This window comes from Pan troglodytes, chromosome 2, assembly GCF_028858775.2.
Source record: "Pan troglodytes isolate AG18354 chromosome 2, NHGRI_mPanTro3-v2.0_pri, whole genome shotgun sequence".
Classification (NCBI taxonomy): domain Eukaryota; kingdom Metazoa; phylum Chordata; class Mammalia; order Primates; family Hominidae; genus Pan; species Pan troglodytes.
The window spans coordinates 114,255,769-114,275,433 of NC_086015.1; the positions used below are offsets into that span (position 1 = coordinate 114,255,769).

The 19,665-nt window shown below is 39.2% G+C and overlaps 1 protein-coding gene across 22 annotated transcripts in view; it reads right to left on the reverse strand.

The window, feature by feature from the left end:
- Window positions 1–19,665, reverse strand: part of LOC460575 (uncharacterized) — a 510,143-nt gene that overhangs the window by 351,034 nt on the left and 139,444 nt on the right. For 4 of the 22 annotated variants that reach the window (XR_010155697.1, XR_010155696.1, XM_054680874.2 and 1 more), the window contains one exon: window positions 18,597–18,717. The exons of the other annotated variants lie outside the window; for them this stretch is intronic. The gene's annotated coding sequence lies outside the window, so the exon portion shown is untranslated. Of the gene's footprint in view, window positions 1–18,596; window positions 18,718–19,665 lie in introns of those variants that run through there. 22 annotated transcript variants of the gene reach the window in all.

Consider the following 19,665-nt stretch of genomic DNA (forward strand, 5'->3'; position numbering starts at 1 on the left):
AATTAAAAAATGGGGAGGGGAGAACAAGCTAGAGAGCTTTATCAATGTTCTTTACTATGTATTGTCCAAAGTATGAAGCCTCCACACTTCAGTAATGATGTGCAGGAGATTCCAGCCAGATTCCTCAGCCCTCCTTTACCTGCCCCTCCCCTATTTGCTCATATTTTGGCAGGGTCTACTCCGTTCCATTTTGACCAGGTTTGTCCTTCAGGTTTTCTCTGTCCATCCAGGTACTGACACCCCAGGGAGAAGGGAAAAGAGCTTTGTTATGTATCCTAGTCAGCTGGCTGAAGGGCTTGCTTCCATCTTGTTCTGTTGGCATTTAGTAAGTATCAGGCCGTAGGCTAGTTGCTGAGGATACAAAGATGAATTACAAACAAACAAACAAGCAAAGAAACATGGTTCCTAGTGTCATGGAGCTTTCAGTCTAGTGGGCATGTACCAATGCCCTGACTTCTTAAATTTATGTAAAAGACCAGAAATATTAATGTGGAAGTGATAATCCTATTTGGAAACAGGCCAGAGATTTTAAAATATTAAATGTGTATCTCATTGTGTAAGAAGTCTCCTTAAAAATTACTTTAAAAAAACGGAAAGGATTTACACCTTTTTCAGTCTGTTTGACGGCCCAGACAGAAAGGCGGTTCTAAAGATTTTGTCACAGTGTAATGCAATCTCCCTTGATTGTTGCCCCAGGTGCCTTTCCCTCAGTGAAATCTATCATTAAAAGAAACTCCTACATGTCAGATGAAATGAAATGGGGGGAAGAATAAGAGAAGGTCTTTTTCCCACCTTCCGGAGTTGGCACTAGTGAAAAATGTATTCATGAAATTGTGTTTCTAATACAAACACCAACTTTTCACCTAGCAGCAAAGCTCTTTCACTTTCTTGCTACCTTTTTTATGATTATAAAAATAATACATGCACATTGTAGAAAATTTATAAAATATAGGGAAGTATAAAGAGAAGAAAACCTGTAAGCTCATTAACCAGTGATAATCACTTCTAATATTTTGGTTTACTTCCTTCCAGTGTTCTTCGTTTTTCTATGTAAATAAGTATTCACAAACATACAAATATTTTACATACCTGTTATCATGCCACATATGTATAGATTTGTATCCTGCTTTTTTCTCTCATCATTAAATATACAACACATGTTTGTACAATTAAATATTATTTTAAAACATTAGCAAGGCTATCTTCATACTTATGACTTTATTTCTCCCATTAATCTAAGTCCAAATCTTCTATAAGAAAGACAGAGCTACTTCTCATTTACGTTAAACTTTACCTTGAGAACACATCAACGGAAAAGTAAAAAGAGGAAAATACTGTTAATAAAAATATCTGAAATCAATTAAGAAATAGGACATTTCTGCACACTTCACTTTCCTTCCTGAAGAACATTCCAGAAAAGTCACGAGAGGTGAGGGTGGTGTCCAATTCTCTCTTCAGATCTAACAGGTAGGTCTTTACGATTTTATAGTAAAGTCCAGGGTCCTGACTATAGACCCTCTTCCTAGAAGCATATACGGCTTTTTCTTTTTTAAGTTTGGAATTTCAGTTCAAAGACTTGGTTGCACAAATATAGCACAAAGTAACCTGATTGGACAACAATCTATCTTTTAAAAACAAATTGAGATTTTTAAAATCTGGCTGGAATCTTCTCCACATCGTTACTGAAATGTAGAGGCTTCATACTTTGGACAATACAAATTCAGAAACTTTTTAACATAAAGTTTATAGGGAACAAACTAGTATTTAAATTATATCTTAGATTTAGTAACTATTGATTATTTTGAATACAGTTTTAATGTTGACTTGATGATAAAAGTAGCACATAATCATTCAAGCCACTTTGTTTTATGTCTTATTCTCTGAACAACCCTATGAGGTCTGCATGTAGGCAGAGAAATATTGCTATCCCAGTTTCAGAGACAAGGTCTTTAAGATTCTGGAAATGTTAAATGACTGGTCCGAGCTCACACAGTAAGCCAAAGAACTGGGGTCAGAAACTTTTAATGTAAGCACATCATTCTTTTCAAATAATTTATTTTAAGCATCTTTAAGAGAACTATGGTTTGCCTATATTCTGTCTTGTTCAGAAATGTATGGCATTCTGTCCAATTCTGTCACAAAACGTATTTTAAGTGGAAAATTGACAGTCTCGAGTTGGCTCCAGAGGAGGGTGATCAAGACTGTGAGAACCATGGAAACCATGTTCTATCACCAATAATGGATGAAGGAATTTGGTATATTTAGCCTGGAAAGAGAAGATCAAGAGGAGATAAGAGAGTTCTTTTAATGTCTGAACGGCTGTCAAATGGACAGACAAGCCGACTCGTTCGTTCCAAATTGCTCCAAATATCAGGCAAGAACAATGAATAGAACTTCAAAAGAAACAGGTTCCTGCACAATAAGAGATTTGTCTTTTGAACCAATGGAACTGTTCAAATGTGGAGAAAACTACTCTCTGTAAGAGAGTGAATGCCTCCGCCCTGGACACATTTAAGGAAAAGCTGGCAGGGACGCTGTGGGATGACTTTTTTGGTTCCTTATATCTTCCATTTATTTTTCCTTTGTTTTTCTTGGCTCATGAATGCAATATACAGTACACAGTATATGACAGAAGAGACGCTGCTATGAGTCAGGTGCTTCCAAACTGTTTCCCAGAGGAAAAAAATCACCTGGGGTAGTTGAACGAGGAGCCTGGGAAAGTTGGGTTTAACAAGTGCCTCAGGTGAATTTTATCATCATGGAAGTTTAAGAATATTTTTCAAAACATCATTTCATTTAATCCTTACAACAATCCTGCAGGGCAGATGAGAAAATTGAGGTTCAGAGTTATTTAGCAATGTGCCCAAAGTCACATAGCTGTTAAATGATAGAGAGGGATTCACAGTGAGGGAGTTTGACCTGGAGTCTGAGATATTACCCTCTACAAGACACTGAAAGGAAGACACTAAGAAAGGAAATGGGAAACTTGAAAAAAGGCTTTATTAAATGTGCATGTTGAATTTTTAAAATATAAGTCATGAGTCCTTTGCATGCACAGTAAAATGTGGAGGTTTGTAAATGATAGTATTCGGATTCAGGCAGGAACTATGTTGAAGTTCACTTTTCTGTCTTTCATGAATAATTATGAAAAGGGTGTACTAACCAAATAAATAATTTCAACATGATTACAAAGAGAATAACATTTTAATGCACGTAGCAGAAGCAATTTACATGCATACAATTAATGTGCTAATTTCAGTGATCTTTAGCTATTCATTAAAACAGGCCTGGCAGGTCCTGTACTTGGCAACACTTTGTTAGTCATTTCCTGCTATTACTTTATATACTCAAAAGTAATCAGTCATCTATAATTTAAGAGTTTTCACTAATTAAATAGCCCTTTTTCTAATTATGTCCAAATTAGAGAGGTTAGTGTGTGGATAAATATGTTTGTGTTTGGTTCATGTATTCAGAGATGGTGATTTCTCTGCATGTGGCAACAAAGACCAACATGTGATCAATAGTCTTTAACACAGAGCACAGAGGAATGTTACAGTGAGCAAGAAGGACCTTTTGACTTAAAATCTGAGCAGTAGAGAAAAAGTATTGTCATTGAGATGCGCTTTATGTTCAGCCTTGTAAACCTAGCAAGGTCTGGATTTGTTGCCCTTCAGGGAATAATACGAGGATCATCTGTTTTTTCAGGCCTTTGCCCAAGAGATGAAATGGAATGAAGGTTCAGGGAGAAAAGGAGTTAAAGGTTGTGTTTGCAGGAATGCGTTTGCTGACATTGATCTATGGGTAATTTTGTGATTGTAGGTTTATTCACAAAGGGGGTTCAAAAAACAGATCAATAATAAAGCAATGGTGAAGATGCTGAAGAAAAGGTGATTAATGAAAAATATGGTGAAGGTGCAATCTGCCATGTAGTATGAATGCTCCTTCATTCAGCACCCTATAAATAAATATGCATCAGATAGAACGAGAACATTCCCTTGGAATATCGTTACAGCCAGGCACAATCTCATCAGAGCCCATGCTTCAAAGAGCAGTTCCTCATGTCCATGGAAGCAAGTTTAAATTCTCTTGTGTAAACTCTGTAAGCAGTTCCACTCTTGCATTATGCATGATTCTGACATCTTGTAACATGAGCAGTGTTCTAAAAGTGATTTCCAATTTTATTTCATGTGTTATGTTTTAATGATGCTATTTAGGTTAGCATTTTACTTTGGCCACCTAGTATCTTGTTACATTTCCTCATATAGCATTTAATTACAGTAGCAGTACTATAACTTAATACTATATAGATAGACAAGGATTTAGTGTAGCCTTAAAAGAATTTGTTGCCTTTAAAGCCAATGCTTTGTTCTGTCATTTTTATTGTACTGATTTAATATGTAATGATAAGTGTTAGGCAGGATCCCAGCTCCTTATACCAGGGAACTGATAATGAGTCGTGCTAAAGTGAATACCAAAATCTAAGACAACTAAATGTTACAGTGGGTTTTGTGTCTTTCCTAGGATAACAATACTCATGTTCTTAAATACAAAACTCCAAGAGGAATTAATCCTCGGTAATCTTGTGATGAAGCAGAAAGCTTCACTTGTCCCATTCTTGGATATCTGTTATCCTCTGTTGCAGAAATCCAGGCTTTTCTCCCTATTGACCCCTGCCCTCAAGAAAGGATTTGAAATTAGGCTTTAGCACCTAGAAAATATCATGTCAGAGAACTTACTCTCCTTATTTCATATGTATCTAAGTCTTATTATTTTGAAATACCAGTTTCCCATTTAAATTATTTAATTAGCTAGTCGTCATGGGTAGTACCTGGGTAGCAAAAATGCAAGCAGTTTTCTTTCAGATCTCTCTATTTTTTAAAGATCCAGGTAGAGACCATATCTACACTGCATGAAGGATAAAATTAAATGTTTTCAATTAAATTCTTAATTTGGTCCATGAGTCAGAGAATTGAGGAATAAAATAACTATTTTTTAAAATTGTTATTTATTATTGTTATACTTTAAGTTTTAGGGTACATGTGCACAATGTGCAGGTTAGTTACATATGTATACATGTGCCATGCTGGTGTGCTGCACCCAGTAACTCGTCATCTAGCATTAGGTATATCTCCCAATGCTATCCCTCCCCCCTCCCCCCACCCCACAACAGTCCCCAGAGTGTGACGTTCCCCTTCCTGTGTCCATGTGTTCTCATTGTTCAATTCCCACCTATGAGTGAGAATATGCGGTGTTTGGTTTTTTGTTCTTGCGATAGTTTACTGAGAATGATGATTTCCAATCTCATCCATGTCCCTACAAAGGACATGAACTCATCATTTTTTATGGCTGCATAGTATTCCATGGTGTATATGTGCCACATTTTCTTAATCCAGTCTATCATTGTTGGACATTTGAGTTGGTTCCAAGTCTTTTCTATTGTGAATAATGCCGCAATAAACATACGTGTGCATGTGTCTTTATAGCAGCATGATTTATAGTCCTTTGGGTATATACCCAGTAATGGGATGGCTGGGTCAAATGGTATTTCTAGTTCTAGATCCCTGAGGAATTGCCACACTGACTTCCACAATGGTTGAACTAGTTTACAGTCCCATCAACAGTGTAAAAGTGTTCCTATTTCTCCACATCCTCTCCAGCACCTGTTGTTTCCTGACTTTTTAATGATTGCCATTCTAACTGGTGTGAGATGGTATCTCATTGTGGTTTTGATTTGCATTTCTCTGATGGCCAGTGATGGTGAGCATTTTTTCATGTGTTTTTTGGCTGCATAAATGTCTTCTTTTGAGAAGTGTCTGTTCATGTCCTTTGCCCACTTTTTGATGGGGTTGTTTGTTTTTTCTTGTAAATTTGTTTGAGTTCATTGTAGATTCTGGATATTAGCCCTTTGTCAGATGAGTAGGTTGCGAAAATTTTCTCCCATTTTGTAGGTTGCCTGTTCACTCTGATTGTAGTTTCTTTTGCTGTGCAGAAGCTCTTTAGTTTAATTAGATCCCATTTGTCAATTTTGACTTTTATTGCCATTGCTTTTGGTGTTTTAGACATGAAGTCCTTGCCCATGCCTATGTCCTGAATGGTAATGCCTAGGTTTTTTTCTAGGGTTTTTATGGTTTTAGGTCTAACGTTTAAGTCTTTAATCCATCTTGAATTGATTTTTGTATAAGGTGTACGGAAGGGATCCAGTTTCAGCTTTCTACATAGGGCTAGCTAGTTTTCCCCGCACCGTTTATTAAGTAGGGAATCCTTTCCCCAATGCTTGTTTTTCTCAGGTTTGTCAAAGATCAGATAGTTGTAGATATGCGGCGTTATTTCTGAGGGCTCTGTTCTGTTCCATTGATCTATATCTCTGTTTTGGTACCAGTACCATGCTGTTTTGGTTACTGTAGCCTTGTAGTATAGTTTGAAGTCAGGTAGTGTGATGCCTCCAGCTTTGTTCTTTTGGCTTAGGATTGACTTGGCAATGTGGGCTCTTTTTTGGTTCCATATGAACTTTAAAGTAGTTTTTTCCAATTCTGTGAAGAAAGTCATTGGTAGCTTGATGGGGATGGCATTGAATCTGTAAATTACCTTGGGCAGTATGGCCATTTTCACGATATTGATTCTTCCTACCCATGAGCATGGAATGTTCTTCCGTTTGTTTGTATCCTCTTTTATTTCCTTGAGCAGTGGTTTGTAGTTCTCCTTGAAGAGGTCCTTCACATCCCTTGTAAGTTGGATTCCTAGGTATTTTATTCTCTTTGACGCAATTGTGAATGGGAGTTCACTCATGATTTGGCTCTCTGTTTGTCTGTTGTTGGTGTATAAGAATGCTTGTGATTTTTGTACATTGATTTTGTATCTTGAGACTTTGCTGAAGTTGCTTATCAGCTTAAGGAGATTTTGGGCTGAGACAATGGGGTTTTCTAGATATACAATCATGACATCTGCAAACAGGGACAATTTGACTTCCTCTTTTCCTAATTGAATACCCTTTATTTCCTTCTCCTGCCTAATTGCCCTGGCCAGAACTTCCAACACTATGTTGAATAGGAGTGGTGAGAGAGGGCATCCTTGTCTTGTGCCAGTTTTCAAAGGGAATGCTTCCAGTTTTTGCCCATTCAGTATGATGTTGGCCGTGGGTCTGTTGTAGATAGCTCTTATTATTTTGAAATACGTCCCATCAATACCTAATTTATTGAGGGTTTTTAGCATGAAGGATTGTTGAATTTTGTCAAAGGTCTTTTCTGCATCTATTGAGATAATCATGTGGTTTTTGTCTTTGGTTCTGTTTATATGCTGGATTACATTTATTGATTTGCGTGTATTGAACCAGCCTTGCATCCCAGGGATGAAGCCCACTTGATCATGGTGGATAAGCTTTTTGATGTGCTGCTGGATTCGGTTTGCCAGTATTTTATTGAGGATTTTTGTATCAATGTTCATCAAGGATATTGGTCTAAAATTCTCTTTTTTGGTTGTGTCTCTGCCCGGCTTTGGTATCAGGATGATGCTGGCCTCATAAAATGAGTTAGGGAGGATTCCCTCTTTTTCTATTGATTGGAATAGTTTCAGAAGGAATGGTACCAGTTCCTCCTTGTACCTCTGGTAGAATTCGGCTGTGAATCCATCTGGTCCTGGACTCTTTTTGGTTGGTAAGTTATTGATTATTGCCACAATTTCAGAGCCTGTTAGTGGTCTATTCAGAGATTCAACTTCTTCCTGGTTTAGTCTTGGGAGAGTGTATGTGTCCAGGAATTTATCCATTTCTTCTAGATTTTTCAGTTTATTTGCGTAGAGGTGTTTGTAGTATTCTCTGATGGTAGTTTGTATTTCTGTGGGATCGGTGGTGATATCCCCTTTATCATTTTTTATTGCGTCTATTTGATTCTTCTCTCTTTTTTTCTTTATTAGTCTTGCTAGCGGTTTATCAATTTTGTTGATCCTTTCAAAAAACCAGCTCCTGGATTCATTAATTTTTTGAAGGGTTTTTTGTGTCTCTATTTCCTTCAGTTCTGCTCTGATTTTAGTTATTTCTTGCCTTCTGCTAGCTTTTGAATGTGTTTGCTCTTGCTTTTCTAGTTCTTTTAATTGTGATGTTAGGGTGTCCATTTTGGATTTTTCCTGCTTTCTCTTGTGGGCATTTAGTGCTATAAATTTCCCTCTACACACTGCTTTGAATGCATCCCAGAGATTCTGGTATGTTGTGTCTTTGTTCTCATTGGTTTCAAAGAACATCTTTATTTCTGCCTTCATTTTGTTATGTACCCAGTAGTCATTCAGGAGCAGGTTGTTCAGTTTCCATGTAGTTGAGCGGTTTTGAGTGAGATTCTTAATCCTGAGTTCTAGTTTGATTGCACTGTGGTCTGAGAGATAGTTTGTTATAATTTCTTTCTTTTACCTTTGCTGAGGAGAGCTTTACTTCCAAGTATGTGGTCAATTTTGGAATAGGTGTGGTGTGGTGCTGAAAAGAATGTGTATTCTGTTGATTTGGGGTGGAGAGTTCTGTAGATGTCTATTAGGTCCGCTTGGTGCAGAGCTGAGTTCAATTCCTGGGTATCCTTGTTGACTTTCCGTCTCGTTGATCTGTCTAATGTTGACAGTGGGGTGTTAAAGTCTCCCATTATTAATGTGTGGGAGTCTAAGTCTCTTTGTAGGTCAGTCAGGACTTGCTTTATGAATCTGAGTGCTCCTGTATTGGGTGCATATATATTTAGGATAGTTAGCTCTTCTTGTTGAATTGATCCCTTTACCATTATGTAATGGCCTTCTTTGTCTCTTTTGATCTTTGTTGGTTTAAAGTCTGTTTTATCAGAGACTAGGATTGCAACCCCTGCCTTTTTTTGTTTTCCATTTGCTTGGTAGATCTTCCTCCATCCTTTTATTTTGAGCCTATGTGTGTCTCTGCACGTGAGATGGGTTTCCTGAATACAGCACACTGATGGGTCTTGAGTCTTTATCCAATTTGCCAGTCTGTGTCTTTTAATTGGAGCATTTAGTCCATTTACATTTAAAGTTAATATTGTTATGTGTGAATCTGATCCTGTCATTATGATGTTAGCTGGTTATTTTGCTCGTTAGTTGATGCAGTTTCTTCCTAGTCTCGATGGTCTTTACATTTTGGCATGATTTTGCAGTGGCTTGTACCGGTTGTGCCTTTCCATGTTTAGCGCTTCCTTCAGGAGCTCTTTTAGGGCAGGCCTGGTGGTGACAAAATCTCCCAGCATTTGCTTGTCTGTAAAGTATTTTATTTCTCCTTCACTTATGAAGCTTAGTTTGGCTGGATATGAAATTCTGGGTTTAAAATTCTTTTCTTTAAGAATGTTGAATATTGGCCCCCACTCTCTTCTGGCTTGTAGAGTTTCTGCCGAGAGATCTGCTGTTAGTCTGACTGGCTTCCCTTTGAGGGTAACCCGACCTTTCTCTCTGGCTGCCCTTAACATTTTTTCCTTCATTTCAACTTTGGTGAATCTGACAATTATGTGTCTTGGAGTTGCTCTTCTCGAGGAGTATCTTTGTGGCATTCTCTGTATTTCCTGAATCTGAATGTTGGCCTGCCTTGCTAGATTGGGGAAGTTCTCCTGGATAATATCCTGCAGAGTGTTTTCCAACTTGGTTCCATTCTCCCCGTCACTTTCAGGTACACCAATCAGACGTAGATTTGGTCTTTTCACATAGTCCCATATTTCTTGGAGGCTTTGTTCATTTCTTTTTATTCTTTTTTCTCTAAACTTCCCTTCTCGCTTCATTTCATTCATTTCATCTTCCATCGCTGATACCCTTTCTTCCAGTTGATCGCATCGGCTCCTGAGGCTTCTGCATTCTTCATGTAGTTTTCGAGCCTTGGTTTTCAGCTCCATCAGCTCCTTTAAGCACTTCTCTGTATTGGTTATTCTAGTTATACATTCTTCTAAATTTTTTTCAAAGTTTTCAACTTCTTTGCCTTTGGTTTGAATGTTGTCCCATAGCTCAGAGTAATTTGATCGTCTGAAGCCTTCTTCTCTCAGTTCGTCAAAGTCATTCTCCATCCAGCTTTGTTCCATTTCTGGTGAGGAACTGCGTTCCTCTGGAGGAGGAGAGGCGCTCTGCTTTTTAGAGTTTCCAGTTTTTCTGTTCTGTTTTTCCCCATCTTTGTGGTTTTATCTACTTTTGGTCTTTGATGACGGTGATGTACAGATGGGTTTTTGGTGTGGATGTCCTTTCTGTTTGTTAGTTTTCCTTCTAACAGACAGGACCCTCAGCTGCAGGTCTGTTGGAGTACCCGGCCCTGTAAGGTGTCAGTCTGCCCCTGCTGGGGGGTGCCTTGGGGGTTAGGCTGCTCGGGGGTCAGGGGTCAGGGACCCAGCAGTCTGCCCATTCTCAGATCTCTAGCTGCGTGCTGGGAGAACCACTGCTCTCTTCAACGCTGTCAGACAGGGACATTTAAGTCTGCAGAGGTTCCTGCTGTCTTTTTGTTTGTCTGTGCCCTGCCCCCAGAGGTGGAGCCTACAGAGGCAGGCAGGCCTCCTTGAGCTGTGGTGGGCTCCACCAAGTTGGAGCTTCTGGGCTGCTTTGTTTACCTAAGCAAGCCTGGGCAATGGCGGGAGCCCCTCCCCCAGCCTCGCTGCCCTCTTGTAGTTTGATCTCAGACTGCTGCGCTAGCAATCAGCGAGACTCCGTGGGCGTAGGACCCTCCGAGCCAGGTGCGGGATATAATCTCCTGGTGCCCCGTTTTTTAAGCCCATGGGAATAGTGCAGTATTCGGGTGGGAGTGACCCTATTTTCCAGGTGCCGTCTGTCACCCCTTTCTTTGACTAGGAAAGGGAACTCCCTGACCCCTTGCGTTTCCGGATTGAGGCATTGCCTCACCCTGCTTTGGCTCATGCATGATGCACGCACCCACTGACCTGCGCCCACTGTCTGGCACTCCCTAGTGAGATGAACCCGGTACCTCAGATGGAAATGCAGAAATCACCTTCTGCGTCGCTCACGCTGGGAGCTGTAGACGGGCGCTGTTCCTATTCGGCCATGATGGCTCCTCCCCTAAAATAACTATTTTTAAACTTACTATAGGAGGTAATCTAAGCATCTTTACTGATAACCAAATGATTACATATGTTACTCTCCCTGGACTATAATTGATACATCTAAGAAAAAATATTTATGTGGAATATGTGTTATGTATGTAATATACTGTATGAAAAGCAACTGCTATATGCCAACTGCTTTACACACATTATTTCAATCAAGAACTCTGCATACAATCTTGCCTTGGACAAAACTGTACAGATGAGCAGGCAGAAGTCAGGGCTGAAATCCGGTTAGGTTCTCTTTGCCAAGTCTGATAAGAGACATGGGCAATGTTAGCCCTAACAAATGAATGCTTTTTCCTAATTGGCTCCCCCAGAGAGGGCACTTTTTTCTAATTCACTGTGTGAGCTAGTATTAGCCCTGATCTCATTCCATACTCAGAACAACACCTCAAAGAATATATGTTTATAGGTAAAGAACACAAGAGCTAGAGGGGTTAAATCACCCACCTATTGAGATGCATCAGAACTTGAAATTAGATTTGTCTGCTTTTAAGTACCATGCTTCCTCCCAAAAAAAAGGGAAAGTGGGAGGAAACTCACTTATGTCCTTTGTTGATGTATATGTAGCCCAACTGTTTGCAGCATTGTGCTAACAAAACTACAAAGCCATCAGGTTTAGTTAAAGGAAGTGAACTACATTTTGTGTTAAGTTATAACTGTATTCTATGCATGGTGTGCTTCCAGATGCAAAACAATGAGAGGAAGGAGTCTGACAGTGGTTCTCAAACTTTAGTGGGCTTCAGAATCATTTTGGAGGGCTTGTTAAACAGAGATCACTGGACCCCCAGCACAGAGTTTCTGACTCAATAGGTCAAGAATTCACCTGAAAATCTGCATTGCTAACAAGTGTCCAGGTGATGCCCATACTGCTCATCCAGAGACTATACTGGCATAGTTTAAAGGATCTATCCATTAAAAAGAAACAAACCAGCCAACCAATCAAACAAACAAAAGAAACCCTCAAATTAAAACTAAAGAAAAGCTACTAGTCTGCAAGTGGGTAAGGAGTGCTGTCTAAGAACATAAAAGCAGCTTGGGTTTTGTGTCTCATTTTTCCCTTCAATCAAGTGAATCAGCTTGCAAGATTATAATGGTATACAGAGCTTTCAATTTACAGCCAAATTGTATTAAAGATTAAAACAACAATAAAGGATAATAAGATCAATCTGACAAGATTTGGCGTTAGATGCCCTGCTTAATATTTTCATCTTTGCGAGAAGATACTGCTGGAAATGTCAGAAAACAAATAGAGAATCAGAGGCCTGCCCTATTAATTGCATATTTATTCTTATCCTGCCCTCATTTTTCATATATGGACAATCACAGTTAATCACAAAGCATTTCTCTCGGGATCCTTTGTGAAGTGTGAAATAAATATTCCAATAAAATGTTTAGTAGAGTGTGTCCGGTTTCCAATTAAAGAAACATACTTGTATAATATCATGAATTCCTTCCACAAAACATTTCCTCTGTGTAGAAACACTTCACAATACATTTTAAAATAACCCTATTGTCAGGATAACTTAACAGCAGAGTGCCTGGTGAGTCCCCCTACCCTTACTTCCCCCAACACTCCCTAAGGAATAGTCTACACAGAATAACTTGATCTTGTCTGTATATGCAGTCAGCCAGTGTGGTTTGAAAACACTGTTAGTCATCCTACTAATGAATATGTATCACCCCATAATCAATACGGCTAGCACACCACTAGAGTGATCGCATAAACCAATTCTGTCAAAACATACCGAATGATTACCTATGGCCGCCATCTATCCATGGAGTATCCAGAATAGACTTGGACTTGTTTTTTTTTCTGTTTTCACCCCATTTCCTTTTGTCCCTTCCGTGCTTTTAATCTTCCTTTAAAGAATCCCAATCTCTCTCTTAGTAACATGGAAAAAACACAATGAGGCAATCCATTTTCTGAATGGTGGAACCATACATTCACAGCATTTAATTGGAGCTAATTTAAGAGGGTTTTCTTAGTCTTTAGGACAAAATCCCTCAAGGGAAATAGTGATGCAATTGTTTGATGTCTTTCACTTGGTTTGTTGGCTCACCTTTGGTGTTCTTAGTTATGTCTGGAAAAAAATCAGACGGGTGGGCTTGTCTTGATTCTCATGGAAGCAGCATTGTCCTGACAGTCTGATCACTGTTCTAGAAATCAAGTTTTTCCAGCTCCAAGTTACTGACAAGTCTGTCTCCAGCTTTAAGGACAGCCTTGCTTAGAGAGCTATTTTCTTTGAAGTGGATGTCAAACTAACACAGTGATCATACTGTAACAACCAGGTTTTTTTTTTCCTTTATTAAAGCCACAGGTCGCAAGAAGTTATCTGGATTTCATGTGAACTATGAGAAGTGAGAATTTCCAAAGACTTTTTTAAAGGAACAAACTACTAAGAAATTTTTAATTGAAAAAAAAAAAAAGATAACTGTGGTCATGTGACATGAACCTAAAATTCAATATATCATTTGAGAAACCTCATTAGGAGGCTAAAGTATCTTCCTGTGTATGATAGACCCAAGTCAGAATGGTAATTGACTAGAGTACAGGATTTTAAAAGAATCAGATTTGCCACTTTATCTCAAGTTGTTTTCTCAAGGGACTTTTTAAACTCCTCAATTTTGAAATGAAAACAAGAATAAAAATAATAGTGTAGATGGATGGCTATTGAGGCAGAACTTGAAGTCTTCTAATGAGAAATTATGCATTTTAAAAACTGCCAAATACTTTGACTTTTACCAGTGTAGACATCACTTCACTGTGGGAAGAACCATTTTTAATTAAGTGGATGTAAGACAAATAGGCATCCATTGTTCTGGGGCAAAAGTGTACTAGGCTTCTTTTTAATTTTTCCCCTGCGACTGAAGCTGCTCCACTCTAAATCCCTTAGAATATGAAATTCTAAGAATGCTATGAGGGGGATGGACAAATTTCTAAGATGATTTCTGGAAAGAAAGTAATAGAAAACCTCACCCCTGTTTCCTTTGAGGTTGCAGGTTATTGAAACACCTTTAGCTGACTGAGGATGATATGGCTGAGGTTAGCTGGAAGTTTAGAATCCCCTGAAAAACTTACCACAAAGAATAGATTCTGGACTACAGAGTCAGGCTGCAGATTACGCCTGGGTTTTCTTAGGCACGGTTTTCTTCCATGGAAAACTTTCCTGAACCAACCACCTTGACACAGTGGGTTTGCCACAAAAAGAAAATAAATAAGTAAGCTGTGTGAGCACATATGTGTTGAGAGTGTGCGTATGTATGTGGCTGCATGATATTGGGTCCACTGTCTGCTGGCAAGGGGTAACCATGGCTGAGGTGACCACTGCTCAGAAGGCTTCCTCTCCCTACTCAGACCTACACCTTTGGAATCTCAGCAGGGCACAGTGAGAAAGCAGCACCATTTTCAACAGCCAACACCTACCCAGTGAAGCCAGAGACTGCAGACAACCAATCAACTGATTTCCTCTTGATGGAATTTGGTTATAATCTCAATTACCCACGGAATCTGAGATAGCCTCTGGATTATTGAGCTCTGCTAGAACAGTGGTATCCTTATAATGCTAAGATGGCTGCTCCAGGTCAAGCTGAATTGAATATTTAAAGAGATATGTCCCCATTTGGTTCTGAGGTTCATAAATGCTAGTGAATCTATGCAAAAATACATCATTTAACATTTATTCCAAGCTTACTGTATGCCAGACACAGCAGCAAGCACTTCACACATATTAACCTTCATCATGTCTTATTCTTATCTTCACCATGTCATGCTTTGACAAAAGATCACACAATCATTAAGTGAAAGGCAAGCATTCAAACTCAGTCCCATCTGATTCAAGATCAGTTTGGCAATATAGAAGAAATCAGCTAGTATTATCAATCTCAAATTTCAAATGCTATTATGAAAATCTCTTAGTAAAGAAAATAATAAATAGCTGCAGCCCTGTTCATTTAAGGCGTTAGCTACTTAATCTCTTAAAATCAATCCCCTAGGGAGAGTACTGATTTATTAGAGAAAAATGAATGCAGTACAATATAAACATTACCTTTTCAGAGAATAATTTCTAAGAAATTCTAAGTGAAGATCAGTCAATGATGTTGTTAGTACACTTAATACTTTATCTTTCTATATATTTCACATTGTATAACCCACCCTCCCATATGTAATTTTAATTGCTTTCCATAGGCGGCAATTTGATTGGAATTAAAGTTTAACTTGCCAACTTAAAAAGGTTTATTTCTTATTTTAAGAAAAGAAAAAAAAGAAGAACACTTTGGAAGTATTAGCAATAATCCAAGCAAATACCATTTTCCCCTCCTATTTTCCCACTTCTCATATTGGTCCCACTATGCTCTCATTCAATCCAAGCTTAAAACCCTGAGGTCACTTCTCTTTCTCCTTCTCCTTTCATATTTATATACACACCAAGGCCTGTGACTTTTTACTTATTTAATTACCCCACATTCTTGAGGTGACTTTTCTTTCTAGATTAAATATTAGCCACCATAAACTCTACTAATGATCACCTCACACAATATACCAAGGCTCTTCTTAAGCCTGCCTATCTTCAGTCTTACCTCCTTGATCCATACCATACAATCCCAAAACTGACTCACCAAACACCATGTATATCAGTTTCAATGGAGCTCTTTTTGACTATTCAAGAATATATTAAATCATTAGCCTAGTATTCAAGAAAACCCACAATGGAGCCCCAACCTGCATTTCTATCTCCCCTTCCACCTCTGTTCTCCTAAACTCATTCCTCTCCCATCTTTCAAAGTTCAACTTAGATCATATTTCCTATAGAAAAATGCTCTGACCATGCCAAATAAAATAGACAGTCCATTGTAAATGCAAGGTGTCTATTCCACTTATTTAGCATAAAATTATTTCATGGAATTACCAGTTTATTTTCCACGTATATATCTTTATTTGAACTAGACTGCAGAAACTTGAGAATAGGAACTACATCATGCATGTTGTTAATTCTTTTTTATTTTTTGAGATGGAGTCTGGCTCTGTTGCCCAGGCTGGAGTGCAGTGGCTCGATCTTGGCTCACTGCAAGCTCTGCCTCTCGGGTTCACACCATTCTGCCTCGGCCTCCCAAGTAGCTGGGACTACAGGTGCCCACCACAACGCCTGGCTAATTTTTGACTCTTCTTAATACATATATATTTATACTGTTAATATTGAGTATAACTTCTGTATTGTATATAAATATACTGTATATAAATATTACTATTTCTGCCTCATAAAGTTCCATTTAACTTATTTTGGGAAACCCAACCCTTCATGAGATTTGTTTCCATGACCTTAAATGAAATAGAGTGATGGCAGCAGTTTGGAACTAGTCAGGTCAAATTTAGCTCCTATTTTAGTTGTTACTTAACATAAAGCTCTCTTTTCAGGGCCTCATGGTGGAGTTCTGTTTGTCTCCATGTACAGAGTCTGTAATTGGCATAAATGTTCAGTGTCAACAGATGTGCCAAGTGTCACAATCTGACTTTGTGACTCAAATGGATTTTGCAGCTCATACCACAGAAAAAAAGACTATTTGATGACCAGTGACATCCCTTAAGCTGACAAATCACTTCCTTGTTATCCCTGGCATCTTCCACACCTAGCCCATTGCTAAGTGACAGCTCTAAGGGATGGTGAAAGTTGAAGCAAAAAATGAAAACCAATATAATTGATTTAATTACTGACAGGACTTAGGCAGACTGGAGTTTTCAGCCAGCCATTTTGAGACAGATATAGGATTTTGCTGTTAAAATCAAAAAGCTAAGTCCCATAGCTTTCCCGTGTGGCAGGTTTTAATGCCTAAAAGAAGTTTGAACAGTGGCTCAGATGGTTGCTGGTCACATACACTGTGCCTTATAGTCTTCCTCTTAAATGGGTTAACATCTTCTTTAGCTTAGATGAGTATTATTGATATGAATTCTGCTATGTCACATTAAAAGGGCATAGTAGGGGTTTCACAGCTGAGATTCAAACATACTTTGGAGATGCTGTGGACAAGAGATCTGGCTGCTAGTCTATCTGCCCGAGGCAGTCTGGAACCTCTTGGAAAATAATTCTTTCTAAGCAAAGAAGGAATCAGGCCCAAAGCCTCAGCTGACAAAATCAACATGGTTTCTGTCATGCCATCTCCCCAGGGACTTATATCTGGGTCCGAAGAAGACAGAAGGCTGTGAGTAAAAATTAAACAACATTGGGGTGCAAGTTACTACTACTTTGAAAGAACCTCTAATAAAGGATAGCTCCCAAAATGGAAAAAGTAGTCCCCAGCAGAAGAGGCAGCAGTGTGGGAGAGACTAATGTGAGCAATCAGCAACACCTGCACCCAGAGGAGGTCGCAATGCCGTGTAAATGCACCGGCGGCGCCCAGAATACATCACACAGCTTATGATCAGTCTTGTTCGTGAGCACATGGCAGTCACCCTTGTTGCCTTCTCAGAAATACCTGAGAAGGGTGATTAAAGGTGTTTAGAGGGCTATAGTCTGGCAATGACCAGTGACGGCAGTGAAATATGGTAAAACTACCAAAATGACCCCATTTTTACTCAGGGTGCAATGGGTGGAAATAATAACAATATAGCTAATGTTTATTGAGTACTCTGAACAGACATTTTTTACTTAGTAGCTTATTTGATCCTCAAGTCAATTCTATGAGAAAGGTACTACTATCCTCTTCATTTTAGAGATGAGAAACCTGAATCCTAAAAAGATGAAGTAATTGGCCCTAAAGCTAGGAGCTGATCAGTAATAGCCTAGATATTTTAATGAAGTTCCAGAGCCTGATGGATAGCCACAAGTAATATAAGCTACTTGCTTGCACTATGGAAGGAGCTAGGAGGGCTTGTTATAAAAGCTAAATACAAATTCTTTGTTTTAATAAAGGCTAAAATTGGTACAGCTGTTTAACATTAGCTAAGTATGTACTACAGCTAAGTAGGGGATAGGACCTCACTCTTAAAATGAGCCAGAAAAATCTCCATAGCCTGGTAAGGAAACATCCCAGAGCAGGCAGCTTGATATACAGCCAGATAGGCTGAGGCCAGTACAGGACTGTTCAGCACTCCTGCAGCTGCTGCCACATTGTCTTTGAGACTCCATGGGAACTGCTCACAGAGGCTGGGAATTCTTTTTTTTGTTTTTTTTTTTGGATACGGAATCTGCTTTGTTGCCCATGCTAGAGTGCAATGGCACTATCTCAGCTCACTCTGCCTCCCGGGTTCAAGCAATTCTCCTGCCTCAGCCTCCCAAGTAGCTGGGATTACAGATGTGTGCCACCATGGCCTGGCTAATTTTTGTATTTCTTGTAGAGATGGGATTTCACCATGTTGGCCAGTCTGGTCTTGAACTCCTGGCCTCAAGTGATCAGCCTGCCTTGGCCTCCCAAAGTTGATGGGATTACAGTCGTGAGTCACAGTGCTCACCTGGGGGGAATTCTTATTCCCTTGATGTGGACAGAGCTGGAGGTAGATACTCTCTGCATATTGGGAAGGCCACTGTTGGTACTTACCTGGGTTAGGCTTAAGGAGACTAATTCTTCCTGATTTTTCCTACAAACTTATTTTCTCACTCTAGGTATTAGTTTCCTTTGTTATAAAATGAAAGAGTTGGAACAGCTCACCTCTGAATTTCTGTGTGACAAAGAAATAAAGACTCTGAATTAGAAAACTGGGAAAGCAGTTTTTATATTTTTACTATAAACTTTTAGCAAGAAGGAAGGAAGGAAGGGAGGGAGGGATGGAGGGAGGGGTAGGGTAGGGGAGGGGAGGGGAGGGAGGGAAGGAAGGAAAAGAAAGATTAACACTTCAAAAATAAGCTAATAGAGGCAGGGGTTTAGGATTATAGTGACTCTAGTGACTCTAAGAAAGGTAAAACAGATGACAGAAAGGCGGAGAGCGGGAGAAAGAGAGAAGACATCCCAAAGTTAGCAGCTCCTAGAAAGGGGTGAAAGGTCTTCTCCAGGTTTTAATAGAAATAGATTAAACCTTTCCTTAGTGTGTTAAAACAGCCTGTAGGATATTTTATGGGCCAAGACAAATCACAGCCTTCTCCATTCAAGACCCAATGTACAAAAGAAATGAGGTGGAGAATACCAGGAAGCTTTAAAAGTGACTCTATCTGCTAACAATCAGGGACACGCTTCTTGACCTTGTAAACAATGGAACTTCTGGATTCATCTCCTTTAGAAGCCTTTGTCCCTTAGAATGTTTTAAACTAGGCTAGACAAAGAGTGCACTGTTTTAGAAATGTTCTATATTGTATTAAAGAGCTTATGGTAGAGAATGGTCTGATGGGGATCCCTGGGGTAAAGAACTGGGTGACCTATAACTTCTTTATTCTTGTGGATTTCTGCTATCTTAAACCTTTTGCTGCAAGTATCACATCCCTGAGGAATGGGGAATTGAAATTCAACAGGTGGCTTGGCTGGCTCTTTCCAACAGATGTAGGAGACGCATGCCAAATATTCTGTCACCAACGTCACCTAAATCACATGCATGCGAGCTCGCTCTTGCTCTCTAATAAACACACACATACACACACACACACACACTCATCACCTACACACTTTTCTCCTGCCC